The following is a 7,265-nucleotide window of genomic DNA, read 5'->3' on the forward strand; positions in this document are numbered from 1 at the left end:
TAAGATAGGAGTTGTGGTCAAACGCTCCTTTAATGTTTGGAACGCCTTATCACAACTCTCATCCCAACGAAACCTGTTCTCTTTCCTCATCAAAGCTGTCATAGGTCTAGCTATCTTGGAGAAATCTTTCACGAACCGTCTGTAGTATCCAGCTATACCCAAGAAACTCCTAATCTCAGCAACATTCTTTGGTGCTTCCCACTTTGTCACTGCCTCAATCTTCGCCGGATCCACAGCTACTCCCTCCTTAGAGATCACATGCCCCAGAAAAGCAACTTTCTCTAACCAGAACTCACACTAGGACAGCTTAGCATACAACTCATGCTCCCTCAAAGTCTGAAACACAATCCTCAGATGCTCCTCATGCTCCTCCTTAGTCTTAGAGTAAACTAAGATGTCATCGATAAACACCACCACGAACTTGTCCAAAAACTGTCTGAAGACTCTGTTCATCAAATCCATAAACACGGCCGGTGCATTAGATAACCCAAACGACATCACCATATACTCATAATGGCCATACCTCGACGTGAAAGCTGTCTTTGGTGTGTCCACCTTTCTAATCTTCACCTGATGGTACCCCGACCTAAAATCAATCTTAGAAAAGACTGGTGCACCACTCAACTGATCAAACAGGTCATCTATCCTTGGCAAAGGATACTTGTTCTTCACTGTCACTCGGTTCAGCTCTCTGTAATCTATGCACAACCTCAAACTCCCATCTTTCTTCTTCACGAAAAGAACTGGTGCTCCCCACGGCGATACACTAGGTCTAATGTATCCCTTCTTTATCAGATCATCTAACTGTTTCCTGAGCTCCTCCATCTCTTTAGGACCCATCCGGTACGGTGCCTTAGAGATTGCCCCCGTCCCCGGTTTCAACTCAACGGTGAAATCTATCTCCCTCTTCGGTTGCAACCCCGGAATCTCCTCTGGAAAAACATCTGCAAACTCTCCCACCACTGGTATCTCATCAACTGTCGGACTCTCTATCCGGTCATCTCTCACATGGCACAAGATCAAAGGACATCCCTTCCTCAGATAAGACTTCAAAGTGACAGCTACAATCAACTTAACTTTGGGTTTGACCATAAACCCACGATAAGACACACTAACACCCTTAGGCCCTCTCAAAGACACTTTCTTTTGATGACAATCTATCTTAGCCTTATACTTTCCCAACCAATCCATCCCGACTATCATCTCAAAACCATTAAAAGGAAACTCTAGCAAGTCTACAGGTAGATCAACTTGCCCAAATATCATAGACACATTCCTAAACAACCTCCCACACGATACAGACTCACCCGAAGGTATAAAAACTTTCTCACTCACAGACTCATAAACTCTCAAACCCAACCGTTCAACATGACTCGAAGATACAAACGACTGAGAAGCCCTCGAATCAAACAAAACAAAGGTATGAATACCGTTAACAAGAAAAGTACCAGTGATAACATGTGCATCCTCCTCAGCTGCTTTCTTGTCCATCATGAACAGCTTTTCACTGGTCTTCTGTCCACCTCCCTGGACAGTACTAGCTGATGTGGTCGGCTTAGCACCCGACCCCTGATTGTTTTTGTTGTTCGTAGCTGGTTTCTGATAAGAATTACCGCCATTGCGGTTACCTCCACCCTGATAGCTCTGACTTCCCCGGTTAGACCATGACCCACCTGGTCTGTTGCTCGCATAACTCTGTGCAGGTCCCTGAGAATAGCTCCCCCGAGTCGTTCCCTGAAAAGCTCTAGGCATACTCGTACACTCATGTCTCTTGTGGCCTACACCGCCACAGCCATAACAGGTCATTCCCCAACTATCAATACTACTCACACGGCCACGCCCAAAGGAAGCCCCAGCACTGAACCCTGACCCAGAAGAAAACCCCTTAGCTTGATTGTGGTTGCCTTTCTTTTGACTAGATTGGCCTCCACCCTCACTCTCAGCCTTTCTTTTCTTAACACCCGCTCTCTCCTGAGCCATCTCCACTAATCTCTCAGCTCTCCCAGCCCTCTCATAAGCTTCCTTAACATCAGTAAGGAATCCTACAGGTAGCTTATCCATGATCTTAGGGGTCAACCCCCTCTCAAACCTCAGCGCCAGGTTCTCCTCACTCAAACCCATATCCTCAGCATACCTAGACTTCTCATTAAACTGCTTGTAGTACTCAGCCACAGACATGTCAGATGTCATCTTAAACCCATCAAAGTCCTCTCTCAGCTTACTCCTCACATGCTCCGGTACAAACTCTTTCCTCATAGCCCTACGAAACTCATCCCAAGGTATAGCAGGTAAGCCCTGGTTAGCATACAACTCTCTGGCACTCACCTTCACCTTATCCCACCACTCACCAGCTGCTTCCCTCAGGTAGAACGTGGCTTGCTCTACTCTCATCTCATCAGGACAGTGAACTAGGTCTAGAATATTCTCCATCTCACGATGCCAGTTGTCAAGAAGGTTTGGTTCCCCGATCCCCTTGTACTCTTTTGGGTTGAACCTAGCTATGTAAAGGCTGATCTTAGAGTGATCAACCTCCTTATCCTTATTCATTTTCTTTAAGGCCTCAGTAAGAGCATCTTGGTGCTCCAACATCTTAACGATATCATCCATATTCATGGTCTCAGATCTCGCATAGTAAGCGTTTTTCTTGGGCGGCATCTTGAAACTATTTAAGAAAGGGTAGACATAAACATACGCACTATAACCCCAAAACACGAAAACAGAATGCCCAGAACCTACTCGATCGAGTGCCCAAACCTACTCGATCGAGTAAGAGGCTACTCGATCGAGTGCCCACCATACTCGATCGAGTGCCCCGACTCCAGACCCCAAACAGACCTTCTGATCTCTAACATACTCGACCGAGTAGCCAGGCTACTCAATCGAGTGACCCCCTACTCGATCGAGTACCCTAGATACTCGATCGAGTACCCAAAAACTCGATTATGGTTGCAAAATCGTCAAATACCCACTCGATCAAGTCAGTCCCACTCGATCGAGTCATGCTAACTCAAATATGCTACCCGCATGTTATAACATATCCTAACATGTAAAACAACTTTATAAACACTACATCATATCATAGTTAAGCATACTTATGCTACTCAACTGCTCATACGATTAACAAACAACTATATCATGTTATCAAATGCCACATAGTAAACACCCAACATGCTTCTCATTCCAACAACAGTTTTATATATATATATATATATCTATATATATATATATATATATATATATATATATATATATATATATATATATATATATATATATATATATATATATATATATATCTCATCAATCTTTCATTCATATTCTCAACCTTCTACTTCAAACATCCAACATTCACAACACACTTCATCACATCCACACACAAGCGAACAAACAACACATACGACTTGACAGATATTTCCCCCCATGTGACCGGTTCAAAATTGTAGGGCAAGTTCGCGACTTTAGGACGTCTCCCAAGCCTTTGCATTAGCTCCTACAACCTTTACCCCGGGTTCCATTTAATTGACTCCCTATATTCATTGGGTTAATTTATTACAGGTTTCAGGATCGTCGCTCTGATACCATTTTGTAACACCCCCATACTCCAAGTGCCTTACCAGGACCACCCAGGTATAAGGATATTACCATCTCGGTTACCCGAGGCAATGATAATCAAATAAACAATAATGAAACAACATTTAAATAGTAATACTTTAGTGAAAGGTTACAATCCAAAAACCAAACCAAAATACGTTTACGTGTTCTCAAACCAATTGTCTACTGATCTAACTGAAATGTATATGAAAACTACTAAGCTACAGCGGAAGACTTCTATCATCAGATCGTGGCACATCCCAGCTATCCCAGTACTCAACTCATACCTGCTCCATATCTGCTCACCATCCCCGAATGGATCACCGCAGGTTTCAAAAACAATAACCGGGGTCAGTACTATTTACATAAATTATATAACCAACAGAACAGTAACCAATACAGCTCATACAATCATACACAATCATTCACTCCACTCCATCTCCGTCACCGATCGGCATCCACTTTGGACCGAGCCCGCGATGGGGGACCGCACCGTACCCACCAAATCCCCGCTCATCATACCGAGCGATAACCATGTCCCATTAATGTGCACATCCCCTTCCGTGGCGGGTTCCACGAAGGGCGAAACTAGGGTGTGAAGCCACTCCCGCAAGTGACTCCACTTAGCCGAGAACGCATCTCGAGAACCACAGACAAACATTCACAATATCAACAACCGTCTGAATCTATCAACAATGTATAATCACAATGCAACCGTCTGAATCAATCAAGCACACTAAATACAGCACAATCACCACACATTATGTAAGTAATACTGAGTAGGGAAACCCTACCTGGAAAGCACAACAATCAGACGATCTCACAGCTGATATCAAAAAGCTTCCTCTACGAATCCTCCTCCTAACATAAAAACATATAATCACTACCATGCATATAACACAACAAAACCCTCAATTCCCAATATTAGGGTTTAACTAACTTTAATGAAATACTATAAAAATGGTATACAGGTCTTACCCTCGACGCAAGGATCACAACGGTGTAAAAAAAGCTGAAATCCGACCTTCCAAGCTCCGGGATTTGCCAACAATGCGATTAAAGCTAATAACATAGTTTGCTTTCTCTTCTCACAGTGATTAGGTTTTGAAAAGTGATTTAGGAACAATGACGGAAGTATTATATACTCTAATCGCATTATTAACAAAACCCGAGAAAACAACCCCCGTAAACCGGCTACTCGATCGAGTAGCTAAGGTAATCGATCGAGTACCCAAGTTACTCGATCGAGTACCCAACAGGTCAGAAACTATTTTATTCCGCAACTCTCCCTTACTCGACAGAGTAAGGCCTACTCGATAGAGTACCCCAAGACTCATAAATACGTAGTATTACAACACCATCCTCTTCGATGTTACCAAGGTAGAGATCAGGTGGATTAGAAATCCTACTTGACTTTCTAGGAACAATTATCGTTTCAGAGGAAGAGGGAATGCTATCCTCCACGTTCTCCTCTACCTCATTATCGGTTTGTGGCTCTCGAACTTCTTCAAGTTCAAATTTTCTCCCACTCTGTTTCCTAGAAATAAACTCATTTTCTAGGAAGACAGCATCACGAGCCACAAACACTTTGTTCTCGTGTTTATTGTAGAAGTAATAGCCACGTGTTTCCCTTGGATATCCTACAAAAAGACATTTGTCAGACCTGGGTGCAAGCTTATTGTCAGACTTGATCTTAACGTACGCTTCGCAACCCCAAATACGCATGAATGACAAATGAGGGACTTTCTCTGTCCATATCTCATATGGAGTCTTATCGGCCGCTTTAGTCGGGCTTCGATTTAGTGAAAATACTGCAGACAAGAGGGCAAAACCCCAAAATGAACTAGGAAGCTCAGTTAGACTCATCATAGACCGAACCATATTAAATAAAGTTCGGTATCTCCTTTCGGCCACACCATTTAATTGCGGCGTGCCAGGAGGAGTCCATTGTGAAACTATACCACAATCTTTTAGGTGTGAATCAAATTCAATATTTAAATACTCACCACCACGGTCGGCCGTAGGGTCTTTATCTTTTTATCCAATTGGTTCTCTACTTCATTTTGGAACTCTTTGAACTTGTCAAAGGCTTCACTCTTGTTCTTCATTAAATAGACATACCCATATCTACTTAAGTCGTTAGTAAAAGTAATGAAGTAGTGAAAACCTCCTCTAGCGGTGATGGTTAATGGTCCACACACATCCGTATGTATGAGAGCCAAAACCTCACTAGCTCGTGTCCCTTTTCCTGCAAAAGGTGCACGAGTCATCTTGCCTAGAAGGCAAGACTCGCATGTACCATAAGATTCGAAACCAAATGGTTTGAGCACTTTTGATGAAGCAAGTCTCTTAATGCGCCTTTCGTTTATGTGGCCTAAACGACAATGCCAAAGGTAGTTCACATACTCCATTTGGGATTGAGGATGTAGCCATCATAGCATTAACATGTTGTTTGGGTTATTGGGAAGCTTCATCAAGCTTGGCCATGGCTTTCTCAAACTTCAAGTTTATGTTGTTGATATGAGCACTTAGTTAAGCACCCAATTGTGTGATGGAATCCACCTTATGCTTCCCTCCTCTAGTGGCTTTTCGTGGCCTACTATATTGGGAATTATAAACCGCCATCTTTTCGATTTTAGCCCATGTTTGGTTGTCATCAACCTCGGTGAATATCCCATTGGAACCCATGTTAAGGACATTTCTCGAATCTTCATATAAGCCATTCCAAAATTGTTTAACAAGGAACCATTCACTAAGTCCATGATGAGGACAAGAGCAACATGTATCCTTAAATCTCTCCCAAGCCTCATATAAGGATTTTTCATCCCTTTGCTAGAACCCGGTGATTTGGGCTCTCAACATGTTAGTCTTCTCCGGAGGATAGAACTTCTTGTAGAAGGCAAGTGCTAACTTCTTCCATGAATCAATTCCAAGGGTAGCCTTGTCTAGGCTCTTTAACCATTGCTTTGCGGTTCCGCTAAAGGAAAAAGGAAACAACACCCATCGAATTTGGTCTTGGGTCACTCCGGTTTGAGAGATTGTATCACAATAGTCACAAAAAGTCTCCATGTGTAGATGAGGATCTTCACTAGGCATCCCTACAAATTGACTTCTCTCAACTAATTGTATGAATGCGGGTTTGGCAATAAAATTACCGGTTAAGTGAGGTGGTGTTGGAGTACTATTTGATAGGTTTTCCTCGGTTAGTACGGAATGAGATGAAAATTTAGGCATTGTGGATTGATTTTGTGGTTGGTTTTGAATTGGGTTCTCCTCTCCTTCTCTTGAGAAAGGGTTGGTAAACTCAACACTATCTGATTGGACAACACCAATGTTCACAAGTTCTCCAATACTCACACTTGTTGAAGTCCCTCTAACAACTCTTCTAATGTTGGTCAAGGTTCTTTTAATTTCGGGATCAATAGGCAAAAGTCTACCTTGTGATCTCCTAGATATGCAAAAATAAAACAACTAGAAAACAATTAAAACTACCTTGAGGAATTTGACTTCCCCAAGGTTAAGAAAGACACAACTAAAAACAACAAGTGATAACAATTCATTTGAACACCGTTCCCGGCAACGGCACCATTTTTGGTACGGTATAGAACTTTGTCGTCTAAGCTAACCAACCAAAACAATATTTATAATCTAAACAAACTACTCTTAGTAGTTGG

General features: G+C 42.5%; 1 non-coding gene across 1 annotated transcript; it reads left to right on the plus strand.

Annotated features, from left to right (window-relative positions):
- The first annotated feature begins 6,346 nt into the window (after nt 1-6,346).
- LOC141654493 (small nucleolar RNA R71) lies at nt 6,347-6,453 on the plus strand. The gene has a single exon (XR_012548051.1). It is a non-coding gene; the product is annotated as a small nucleolar RNA R71 (small nucleolar RNA).
- Nucleotides 6,454-7,265: the final 812 nt, after the last annotated feature.

Source organism: Silene latifolia, chromosome 4, assembly GCF_048544455.1.
Source record: "Silene latifolia isolate original U9 population chromosome 4, ASM4854445v1, whole genome shotgun sequence".
NCBI classification, from domain to species: domain Eukaryota; kingdom Viridiplantae; phylum Streptophyta; class Magnoliopsida; order Caryophyllales; family Caryophyllaceae; genus Silene; species Silene latifolia.